General features: G+C 36.7%; 1 long non-coding RNA gene across 1 annotated transcript; it reads right to left on the bottom strand.

Moving 5' to 3' along the window:
• Nucleotides 1-859: 859 nt before the first annotated feature.
• Nucleotides 860-10,956, bottom strand: LOC113226710. Its single transcript, XR_003310132.1, has 3 exons — nucleotides 10,498-10,956; nucleotides 2,507-2,659; nucleotides 860-907 (listed from the first exon to the last, which is right to left on the bottom strand). It is a non-coding gene; the product is annotated as an uncharacterized LOC113226710 (long non-coding RNA).
• Between the last annotated feature and the right edge of the window lie 2,616 nt (nucleotides 10,957-13,572).

Genomic DNA, 13,572 nt, shown 5'->3' with positions numbered 1-13,572 from the left:
GGTTCAGCAAAGTCTCCATTAATAAATATAACTTAAAAAAGACCGAATAACTACTTGGTAATTTTATTTAAAACAAAGAAATAATAATAAAAAAACTAACACAAAATATAAACTAAAAAACAAGTACCATCAAATATTGTTCATAAATGGAATTTACGAATTTTGGAAAGGACAAATAAAATATATCTACATCTAAATTATAGTTACCTCCAAATAATAAAGCGTTACTTAAATATTTAGTTTTACAAGCAGGCACACAAAAGGCACCTTTCAAACGAGAATTAGGCCTAGGACATTTCAAATAGAATCATCATCTTATTTCTCAAGATATTATACAGAAAGATGTGGTCCTTCGCAGTGCGTCGTTTTTCCAGTGCCACTATGTCATGACTGGGAAACGACAGACGCCTATCTTAATAACTTTTTAAATTTATTCTGAATACCCTCAATGCCAGAAATATAAATATAGTACTGAGGGTTTCAAACAGTACACGCATATGCTAGAATAGAACAAACGTAACACTTATACAATAGTATTAACGTTTCAGGATTACGAAAATCTCTGCCTGCTGGAAATAAAGCCAAGCATTCGATAGGCCTTATTAATAAACTTTAACAAAGTTTATTAATAAGGCCTGGCATAAGACATGGCTATCAAAAATCATCCTATTGTCATTATCATTTATTATCTATATATATCATTTAGTAGCAATAGAGCTTCTTGTGAAAGAGTTCGTCCAGGGAAGTACTGCCACCTTGCCTATTTCTGCCGCCAAGCAGTAATTAGCATTACTGTGTTCCGGTTTTGAAGGGTAAGGGTGCTGCTGAAATTACAGGCACATGAGACTTGTCTGATACGGACTGGAGAGTAGCTTACCATCAGGTGCACGACAAGTTCGTGCCGTCACTTGAAATTATAAAAAAAAACAAATATAATGTGTGTACTGTATGCAATAAGCGTAAAATACAAAATTAATCCTAGCATCACATTATTTTTCCCATACAGCTTATATAGATTATGTCCACGTTGCGCTTGTGCTCATATTTTTCAATCGCATATTATCAAGATTTTATCTAGAGGTTTTCCTCATGATATGACGAAGTTCCACGTAGTTAATGCGTACAATTTAACCCTTATTATAGTTTCTAATCGTCTTTTTGAATTTAAGAAATCATATTTATCTCATTAAGCATTGATGACTGTCTTGTTTAAAATCAAAAAAATGTTTAGTGTGCAAAACATTATCTCAAGTCGATCTTCAAACGCCAGTCCTTTATTCAGTAGTGGAACCAATTGATGAAAATTTAAAACAAAGGCCATCGTATCACAATTCGTCATTCGTGTCACATCAGCTACATTAATTGAGCTTTAGTTGTTTAGTCAACTTTAATACGATGGTTATTAGAATTCTCAATATGTTCCTTTGGACGAAATCGATTAAATAATTACTTGAAGCAAGCTTGCGACGTGCGCGGGAGCACCCGATTGCCTTGAACTCACGCTCGTTATTTTTTGCTGACTCTACAACAGGATACGCGCGGACCCTTTGCCTGTGCCCTTGGAACGAGATGTGCCTTAGAATTTAAGATGGCTGTATGGAACTTCGAAATATTTCTTTAAATAAAGCAGTTATCCGTCTCTTCATAAAAGAATTATGTATCATGTCCTTGGTTATATAAATAAATGATATAGTAAAATATCAGGGTTTTGATAATTTCGGTGAACAATTGAAATTTCATTTTAAAAAATGTGTATGTTTTCTTTTATTCGCACATATAATCTCATTGGGAAGTGTTTAGTAAAAGATTGTCTTTCTATGGTACTAAATTGTCTCAGAAGTAGTCATCCTTACGTAGACTGAATTAATTTAATCACGCGTGCTCGAACTACATATTTCAAAGGATTAAAAGAGTTTTATAATGATGTCGAATTTTTGTCTACAACATCGGAAAATTAATACATTGGGAAGGTTTTTTCTGACGATGCGAGCATTGGAAACCTGATTTTGGAATTTAGAAAATTCGACGCCATGATTGGTTTCTGATTTGTCCTTGTGAGAGAATTCGTCCATTTGCGATTGACAAACGAGGTCGATATCACGGAACATATTACGTATCTAATACGTATTGCACAACACAGTTTCATTACCGATTTCCAGGCAAAAGTATTTACAACGTTTAAACAATTAATTAAATATGAATCATTAATGTGATAACGTTGGAATCTCAAATGATTGCGAGTCCCTTGGAGGACACATTGTGCTCATTGGCTATTGGCTACATCAAACATGGCTGCTGATATATGTAATCTGATGCCTAGACGGTTTTCCTTTTATTACTTCCTGCAGCCGCAAGTTATTCAGTTAAAATGTAGGTACCTAAGGATTAAATGGATGCAGAAAAACATGAAATTCTTGCATTCATCAACAAATCCGGATTAATAATGCAACCATTAATTTGAATGTTAATGTTTTTTTTGTTTTTAATGTACATGTGGGCTACTTACAGAAGCGGATGTTTTGTTTGAAGCGTTGCATAACAAGCGACGTCGGTCCGGTCGGCATGCGTTCGAAACGCACATGATGTTCTCAGGAATTCCGTCCAGACGCGAAACTGACCGGTTAGCACACCACCGACACGCTCGCCGGACACGAGTCACCTGAAAATACCAGACGCCAATGAGATCCAGCGTCCGTACATCGCGAATCGTCCGTAAAGTGGTGCGCGATCTCGTTGTGTTTTGTGTACAATGTTACGGAACTTGTCAGGTGACCCATTACAACGCGAGTACGGAAAATTTGCGAAGCGGCGTGTGTCGCGATCGTCGGTGAGGCACTGATGGCGTGCCGGCCGCCCTCCGCCGGCCGCTCCTGCATTGCGGCGCGCAGCCGCACTCGCGCGCGCATGACCTTGGCATTGAACTTGGCAATGGGCCGGCGCGCGGCCGGAGGCAGCGGCCTGCGGTGCGGGGAGAGGCGCAAGCGCGGGGCCCTACTGATGCACCGGCAGCTGCACCGCCCCTCTCCCGCCATCCTTCCGTCATCGACTGCTCAGCTAATACATCTTGCGATCACCCTTTTCTCTTTTTATTTTAGCACCCCGATGGGCGGTTATCCAGACGTCTGTACATACTTCGCTATTTACGTTCAGAGAGAGGCATTATTTAATTCATCGAAATTTTCTGTTTTCTTTATAGTGACCTTCTTCCGGTAATATGTACTTAGAAACCAATTTACATCGTAACTAAGACGTCAACTATGAAAACAGAGAGTATGGCAAATAATCCAACACAAGCAACATTGTTACGTAGAGCCGCTTTGCTAGCGACGACGACTGATGTAATAGCACTGCAAAAACTAGTCGATCTTGAGAGGTTGGTTACCGAGTCCGCCATCTTTGCGAGGATTGCTTCAAAATGCTCGTTACACTTATTTAGATACCCCGAGATAATTAATTTCAAGTTTCGATATACAAATTTAATACTTCCGCCCATTGTTATGAATGGTATTAGTTTTACAAATAAATTGAAATGGACGAATTGCGTTACGTGCGAGACGCACTTTGGTGAGAACCTAGGTATTGTCGCTACAAAATGAGTTATCCGGGTGATATGGCCTTACACGTGTCGGATGTTCGGGGGGATGTGACGCGGGGAGGGAGGTTTGGAGATCGATGTGACATCGCGCGCAGGCGCGGGCTCAGCTCCCGCTCGAAGCCCTATGCCCTATACCTACATTACCAAATCTGGCTCTACCTCGCCAAATGACGTTGCACATACTTCCTCGCCCAGTGTCTGTATAATTCGCTGAGTATATGAGAAATATTATAAGCTACATATACATAATATGTCGATGCCTTATTGGGATGATCTATTTTTAGAATGTTTCGTAGTGTTTGATCGTTTGATACATTTACAGAGCCACTATTTGACCCTCTTGGATCTACAACTCAATCACTTTCAATCAAGTTTGATTTGGTGCTTCATCTCTACTTCGCGATTATCGAAACGGTACATTTACAATACAAGGGCCTATTATAGACGACTACAGAAGCTAGCTTTTTCGGTTATTCGAATTTTGATCTGGATTTTTCGAACTATTCTCATTTTTATTTTTAGAACTATTAAGTCTAAATTTAATACAGAGAAACTCACAAACTCTCTGATCATTATTATACTTCTATGTAGAGATTCCTCAATCTCGATCTAATTCCGTTTCAATATAACTTGCTCTATACCATGTATATTATTGTATACACTTAACGTATGACTTTATTTACAATTTCATAGAAAACTATAAACCCAACCAGAGACATTGGGTCTCTGGTTGGGTTTTATACTAAACTAAACATTTAACAATCGTACCAGACAAGCTCCACTTTCCAGATATACCTACTATAACTTAAAAAAGTAAAGATTATCTTCGGAAAATTCAATTCTTTATCCGAACGTTGGTTGACTATTGATCGTCAATAATAAATGAAAAAATGCCTTAAAATTTTCCAATTTCAGAAAGAAGAGAAAGTTGAATATTATATAGCTCTACAGATGGTAGAGACGCAATGCTTTTAAATTACTATACGATTGATTACCTATTATTTAAGGTTACTTAACAGTTGAAAGTATACCCAGTCCACATGTATTTGGTAAATTAACTTAAATTAGCACATCATAAGACGGAGAAGTGGGACGACTATAAAGAATATTGAATCTCAAATTCCCAACACGGGAGAGCGCACCTGGCCGTGTATTTAAAAAAAAATCACTGTATTTCTTAGGTATACAGTGAAAAATATTTTTTTTTTTTTAGAATAATAAAGCAGTCTTCTTTTTCCGTAGAGTATGTCTACCAGGCTTTTGTGAGTCAACGTAATTAACTGAATAATGTTTCTCAACTGCTAAGCAAACCTTATTGTAGATATTTCTCTCGCATCTAGACTTTTCCATAAAGCCTCCCCTAAGCGTGGCTGTAAGTCTATATGAGTCGGTCGCCCAGGGAGGCAGCGAGAGCGCGTGGGCGGCCTTGTCCTTGCCCAATCGATAGGCGCGCGACTCTCAGCTGAGCCCCAGTAAACACCTCCGCTTCAATCACGTTTATGACAAATACTAAATGTCGATGTCGTAGTCTTCACGTTATGGTGGTGGATCTTTTGTACTATTATAGTTCGTAGACCACGGGGCTCTCCAACAACTGAGTCTACTGCTAATGGTTCAGACGAACATAACCTCACTCCACTTTATTTGGTTTCAGCGACGGGAAACAAACACATTAAAACTATACAAAATGTACTATCTTTGTACAGACATTGATAATAATAATAATAATAATAATAACGCACGCACTCAACATAGCCCCGCACTAGGGAAACCCTGTGTCGCGGGTGCCATGGACACACACATAGACAACCACAAATTACACCCAAACTCACGAGAGAAATAATTGTAGTCCATACAACTATTTCTCCCGGCCCGGGAATCGAACCTGGGACCTCTGCGTGGCAGTCCGGCATGGTATCCGTTCGGCTACGGAGGCAGTTAAATTAAATTGATAAGTTAAAGGTACCAATTTGGCCCTATATTCACTTAACAGAGAGACAATTTATGGTGAGTAGGTAAGCAACTTCAGGGATTATTGTTGTACACGTTAGATTTTCCGTAATCCCCTCACTTACTAGTCGGAATCGCAATTATACGGTCTAAAATATCCGTCTGTCTTCTAAATCAGACTTCTGAATTCCCTTAATCGCCTCTTATTAAGCTACTTATCTGAAAAAATTTTATTAAATTTTTGTTATTAGAAAAAAAATACCTATATTTTATACATATTTTTTCGGTGTTATTTTATTATTATTGAAATATTTTTATTAATTTTTACTGTAAATACCATATGTTTAATGGTATTAAAATAAAAATTAACGCACAGAAAGTACATTTTCTGCAATAAATTATGCTTAAATTGATTTAAAAGATACGAGAACCATATATTGGTAGCGTATTAGGATATTAAAAAAAATTAACATGGCAAAGGATATTAATGAAAACCAGTTTAAATTACCATTCTCTACTTTGAGTTTGTACAGGTCAGGACCCCACTCTATGGCAATCCAAATATTTAATGCTGTACCTAATTATATAAAATGTGTAAAAAACACAAAAGAATTAGAAGGTCTGCTTAAAAAGTACCTTTTGAAGAATGCTTTCTACACGCTAAATGACTTTTTTACAGAGAATAACACACAAATTGTAAAATAAATTTTTAACAGTTAATAGTGTATGTTATATTTTATTGACATCAAATTTAATATTGTTTAAATTTAATATTGTTTAAATGTAATGGTTACAATGTGTTGGTGTTATTATCATTATATTTGACATAAGTTTGAATTGTAATTATTTGGTGTTATTATCATTGTTATTTTTGACATAATGCTTTTTATAAACTAAATTACTTTTTTTACTGATAATAATACAAAAATACTTAAGTAAATTTTCAAACATTAATACCGTATACACCTATTTATTAACACAAATTTAATTCTGCCTTTATAAACTATTTATTGATCTCAAATTTAACACTACCTTTTTAACCTATTCATTGACATCAAACTTAATACCACCTTTTTATCCTATTTATTGACATCAAATTTAATTTATATTTTAGTCATGTAATGTGTGTATAATCACCATTATATTTTTTAATTAGGCACGAAATGAAATGTATCCTTAACTTCTATTATATAAGTTGTAGTTATGATAGTTAGTAGTCATCATTGTTAATATAATTATTTGACTTAAGCATGAAATGTATTAATTAACTATTTGAGTGTGCTCTCTCTTATGTTGCGATGCCCCAGTGGGGTGCTACATGTCTAAGGGACAAATTAAATGTATTCTAGATCTAAGGAAACCATGTAGAAATGCAATAAATAAATATGAAATATGAAATATGAAAAAACCGGTCACTTGTGTGGAAAAATCGTCTCAAAAAAGTCCTTGATGATTGTTGCTCTGTGGATCTTTTAACCAAGTGCTCTTCTTATTTTAATGTTGGAACATTATAATAATTCAATAAGTAAGTATATTGAATTCAAAAAATCAATAACTATCAAAGATCTTATGGGCATAGTGGCAGCGCCCATAAAATCTTTGCGATTTAAAGCTGTGAGTGGCACTGCAACTGTTATGGATAGGTGTGTCGCTTACCACCAGGCGCACGACTTGTTCGTTCCGTCACTTGGTATTTATTATAAAACAAAAAATCTTATACATGCGTACAAAGTTCTGTAAAAAAATACATTACTATAGGACCAATTTGTGAAATCCAATTTTGTTTTTATTTATTTGTTACAGAGCAAAACAAAACCTTATAACTAATTACAATCTAGCCTTTATACAACATTAATAAGCAATTAATTATAAAAGAGACGTACCAAATATCGGATACTTTTTGAACATTCGAAAAAAATAATATTTAAAAATGTATATTTATTGCAGTCATTTAAATTGCTGTGAATTAAACCTATATCTATTCATTCATTTTATTTATTTTTTTCAGTTCATTTATTTTTTATACCATAATACCATTATTAACCCTTTGTAACCCTATACTGGATATCCATTATCCAGTATAGGGTTACACTATATTAACCAGGGCATGTATTTAAATGATCCTTTTAAATTTGCAAAAGCAGCAGGCAAAAAAAATCTAAACGATCATCTTTTTTAATGATCTCCCATATAAACAAATAATTTGAATATGAAAGATACTATACAACCAGTGACGTAGTTACAATATCGCTAAAATGCTTTAAGTTCTGTATTCGAACTATGTGCCTGCTAGTATGTAACACTGTCATCAAATTTAATATCACTTACAGTACTTTAACAGTGTTTTGAAGTCCGAGCGGAAAAATATACTTGAATGTTGGCAGCGAACTGGAGGCAAAATTGGCGCAGACAACTAGCAAAATATTGGTAACTTACATTGACAAAGTGGTTCCAGTTTTTAAATAAAGATGGTGTTGTTTAGTTTTCATCATAGCGGGGTATCCAGTATTGTGCACGTATCAAATATTTGGTACATCTCCCCTTTAACATAGAAATTGCCCATCGACAAAACAAAGGGGAAGACACTTTGTTTATGTGTTCATAGTCTAATTAACTCTGGCACTAATATTTCTTTTTGTTCACTATAACTTAATGACACTAATTCAAAAGGTTTAGTTCTTTCTTGTCTACGCACTATATCTGTATTGTCTAGTAGTTGTATAGCCTCTATGTTCACGTGATGACGAAGTCTATGTTTGTGAGCTTCGGCGTACTTCATTATTGCTTTAATTCTTGAAGTCCAAATGGAATGAAAATAATGAAAGTACCAATTATTTATCGGTCTTTTTTATCCTTTATTGTATTTTGTATAACTGCTTTACATCTAAATCATAAAGTGTCAAATTCAAAATGTATTTATTAAAAGGCAAGTGAAAATTCTTATTTGGAATCCTCAAATTGTTTAAACACTACTACTCATTGGTAAGCCAGATTCCCAAATAACCCTTGTGTGAACACAGGAAACCTCGTATTAGACAAATGTAAAAATCAAAATGGCGGAAATTGGTACATGCAAAAATGATCCAACAAATAACCCCCGTAACATTTAGCTAGCGTCAATAAACAAATTTTTATTTGTGGGCGGCAGCGGGCTCCCGGTCGATAGAGGCGCGACAAAGATGTGCCGCCCACGTACCCCCGCGGTGGCACGTTTCCCCCGCAGCTTCCCCTGACCTAAATACAGGGGGATGGGGACACGCACACGCGTACTCAATCGCACACTACAGTATCGCCTACTCTACAAAGACCTCTGATAGTTCAATAATAGCTTATATTTACGAAAGTTAAAAATGAATGAACTCATTGAATAGACTTGGGAATAATAAGTAATACCTCATCCCATGCATATTCGAATCCTAGACCTGAGTATAAAATAATAATATATATTTTTGTGAACTCACTATACACCCGTCGGAGATCTTCTTACACTAGCTGTAAACACTCCACGTTAGAGACTCTGTCCATGATATGACATTCGATGGATAATCTGTGTATGTAAACCAATACAGCTTTGTGTATGCTTTCTATATGATTTATATTTCAAGAAAAAAGATTTTCTGGAACAATAACGGGTGTTCCTAATAATTTCCATTAATAAACTAATTTGTTGTTGTAGTTTAAACATACTTAAGTAGCTTACATATATTATAATATATATAGCGTATATTATACGCTACTATATTTCTCATTCGAATTCAGTATTAATATTTTTAAGAAATATGAATATAATCCTTACAGTTCTTCGTACAGGACTTCTTTGTTCAAAGAACTGAAGAAGATGAATCTACATCATTTATATAGCGAATTATAAAAATAATGATCCTGTGACAGAAATTTAAGCCTTGAACTCGGACGATTCAAAATATGAGTAAGAACTTTTCATAAAGATTTAAGTAACTTTTATAAATAATAATGTAACCATTAATTAAATGTAATATTTTGAAGCAGTTACGTGTACTTAAATATCTCGATAGCTTTTTAATAGTACGTTCATAATTTATTTATTCTTATCTAAAAAAAAAACGTAGGTCAATGAAAAAAAGCTTCTGTACACAGAAAGAATCAAATATTTTCTAAATATAGCCATAATATTAGTTTTAAGGCATTCAAATTAGAATACATAGTGAATATTGTATAAGTTTATAATACATTTACGAAGGAGTTGGTGATGTAAGTTACAAGTACAGGCTGAATAGCTGGAGAAAATGATTAAACTCAAAATACTATATGCATACATAAATAGCGGGAGAAGCGAATGAGGCCTAGAATCGACCGGGGTCCATTAGATACATGGAAACCTACTGTCTATGCACCTGTAATATTTGATCCTACAGTCACCGGGAAGGGAAGGGGGAGATGGCGTCATCACGCCAAATGAAACACTCCGAAATAATGTTGGTCGCTAACAATTGACGCACTTTATGAAAAAGTAGAGACGTAATTAAATCTTTAGTGAGTATTAATATCCAACATTGCTGCATTTTGACCTTGTTACAATGTACTGGTAACCGTATAGTTACATTTTAAAAATATTACCAAACATCAACGAGCTATTTGTTCGGACAATTAGCTTTGGAGCGATGACGTGAGCTGCTAACCGCGCAAGGTGAGCTGACTATTTCAAGTAATCGTTTTTAAAACTATTATGTAGTACTGAACGAAGACGGTATATCTACAACCTTATTTACAAGCATAAGCGTCACGTTATTAGAGCCCGAAATAGCCAAGATTCTGTAATATTCAACGGATAGTATATCTTCAAAACACACGCGCCATTGGTTGCGTTGGTATACATAGAGCATAGGTAGCTTGATTACAAACATTGCACAACAGATTGATTTGTGTGTTCAATTGTTTATAGTTTTAATAGCACCTTTTAGTTTAGGATTTACCTTATTTTACGTGTGGGTAGATGTCGGGGTCACTCGCGGCGAGAACTGCGCATTAAGCCCTGGTGGAAGATGTTTCCAGAAGAGGGCGCGTGAGAGGGACCAGCCGACGCGGCGGCGCGCGGCAGAATCGCGCGGCCTCGACCTTGGCCGTCAAACCCGCGCATGCGCCTAGCCCCTTCCCCGCCCGCTCCTCGCCGCCGCCCCCCGCCAATTATGTCATTATGTTGTGCCGCTGAGCTGCTGGTGTTGTTGTTGCCAAACACAGTCACGCTTCGCTGGAGTCCACCGCTGGAGACACATATTCACAACTATACAAAACCCCATAGCAACTGCCTGAATCTTGAGAATAACAAAACAGTACATCTTTCCATCCGTGACTTCACCTAACTGTAACTGATTATAGTTATCGAGATAAGGTTAAAACCTACGCACACAGTCATGTATGCCACATAAAAGTTAACTATGTAGTAACTAAGTATATAAAACTCTCAATTACTTGCATCTAAAAAACGAGCATCTAAGTACCTGATAAAGGTTTTTTGTTCTACGTTGATTTGAAGAGTGAATCATATTCGTGTTTGTCAAGTAAGTATGTAGGCTGTCATCATCATCATCTATAACTTTGAATATGTAGCTACATTGTTATGTACCTATTTTGATATGTTCATACATAGCTGTTTAGGCACGTAGAAATACATCAACTCTACAGTAAGTAAGCACATATTGTTTTCACCAAGAAGTTACTAGAGTAAATAAGGACCCATTTCACAACGTTAAAATGTAATTTTTTTTAAATTATGTAACATAGTTTCTGTAAAGCGTCATATTACCTATACACTTATGAGTATCTATATAAGATGGCACATTTATGAGTACGTACATTGATCAGTCGAGGCGGACCACAATAAAATACCTAAAAAAAGTAAGTTCTAATTTCTTCAATCATCATCATCAATAGTCTATCGCAGTCCACTGCTGGACATCAGTTCGTCATCCTCAGTTCATCGCATCCATCTGCTGCCAGCAGCCTTTCGCAAATCGTCACTCCATCTGGCGTCCTGCAACACGTTTGCTGAGCTGAGTTCTCCACTCAAGAATTTGCTTCCCCATCGTTTGTCGATTCTTCGTCAGATATGGCCAGCACACTGCCACTTCAGCTTGGTTTAATCTACCAGCTATGCAACTTCGAGCATGGCTCGTTCCATAGCTCTCTGAACGACTTTTAACTGTTGGATTAACAGTATCGTGAGTGTCCACGTCTCGGCTCCGTATGTCATAACAGGTAGAAGGCACTGATGCACGATGAACAGAAGTTTTCAAACTTTTGTTTTCAAACATTGCGGTATGTGAGACGAGAATACTCGACGTAGTTTACCCAACGCTGTCCAGCTAAGCTGAATCCTCCTCTTAGCTTCCCTCTCGAAGTTGTTTCTACCTAATCGCAGAATCTGCCCTAGGTAAATGTATTCGGAAATAACTTCAAGAAGGTGCGTAGTCCGTTTACTACAATTAGTCTCGGGACAATGTGATAATTGATCATGACTTTCGCTTTATGTAAGTTCATGCCGAGACCAATCCGTTGCGAGGCGGATGCTAGGCTGTCCAGCATCTGTTGTAGCTCCTTCAGCGACTCTGCCATAAGACTATGTCATCTGCGAATCGCAAGTGTGAGATGTTTTATAGTTAAAAAAAAAATGTTTTAAAGTAAAGACGTTTTAAACGATATAAAATAGAATAAATCAACAGAAGACCCAGAAACAACGCCTATATTTGACGTAGTACCTACTGTACAATTTTGTAGCTGGTATTTACGCACAAAAAGTGACGTAAATGCCAAGATTGTCGGCAGCTTGACACTCGGGCAAATGAATTTTTGTGTAGTTTTAACAATTATTTACTCAGCAATATTAAATTAAAATGCGGTAGCATCCATAGTAAGTTTGTGTAAGTATCTAGATGCGCCATATGTACTAGATCATATACATTGTCTACATACGAGCCCTATTCCCCACCTACGTTGGGGTCGGGCTCGGCCTGCGGCACGTGGTCGAGATTAGGTTACGGATTACGGGGTGTGCTTATGTTATGCTCTTCGGTGGCACAGCGATTAATTAGTATTATGGACGCTTGATGAAGAGGTTCCAGGTTCGATTCCCGATTTGGGTCAATTTAGGAAACGACTATTTCTAAGTTGATAGTAGCAGTAGAGCTGATGAAATTACATGCAAATGGGACTTGTCAACTTATGTCTCAGGGTGACGGGCGCAGAAGCAGTGCCCCTCAGATCTTTGCAATTTAAAGCTCCGAGTGGTACTGCAACTGTTATGGACAGGCGTACAGCATACCATCAGGCGCACGACTCGTTCGTCTCGTCATTTGATGTTATAAAAAAAAAGTTCCTTGTCAAAGAGTTCGTCTAAGGAAGTACTGTCACCTTATCTATTTCTGCCGCCCAGCAGTAATGTGAGCATTATTGCGTTCCGGTTTTGAAGGGTAGGGGTGCTAGTGAAATTACAGGCACATGGGACTTGTAAACATAACATATCTCAAGGTGACAGGCACAGTGGCAGTGCCCCTCCTTCTTTGCAATTTAAAGTTCTGAGTGGCACTGCAACTGTTATGAACAGGTGTGTCGCTTACCACCAGGCCCATGATTTGTTCGTCCCGTCACTTAGTATTATAAAAAAAGTTGGTTCTGGTCTGGGTATTTTGGGTATTGCCTCCGCTGGACCTCGGCCTACAGCCTCAGCACTAATCACTTAGTTATAAAAAAATAAAATAGCTCTTTACTGGGCCCTATATTTAAAAATTGCAAAAATATATTTTGACCACAAATTATTATGAGACAATCCTAGAAATCTTTTCGTGCCAATTTTCATCCCAAGCAAGTTTTTTCAACAGCCATTTACATTGTTCTTGTTCATCGCGTCACTTGGTATTATAAAAAAAACATCAAAAAAAAGGTTATTTGGCCGCTAAAAAAAAAAACGGTGGAAACGAAATTTTTACCCCAAATTATAATTGAAGACATGCCGTGCCATTTTCAGGCGACTTAGTAAATTTTTATCTGCCGCT

This window comes from Hyposmocoma kahamanoa, unplaced genomic scaffold, assembly GCF_003589595.1.
Source record: "Hyposmocoma kahamanoa isolate Upper Pololo Valley unplaced genomic scaffold, ASM358959v1 192, whole genome shotgun sequence".
NCBI classification, from domain to species: Eukaryota; Metazoa; Arthropoda; class Insecta; order Lepidoptera; family Cosmopterigidae; genus Hyposmocoma; species Hyposmocoma kahamanoa.
The sequence above is the reverse complement of the archived record's forward strand: the minus strand, read 5'-3'. Positions and strand labels throughout refer to the sequence as shown.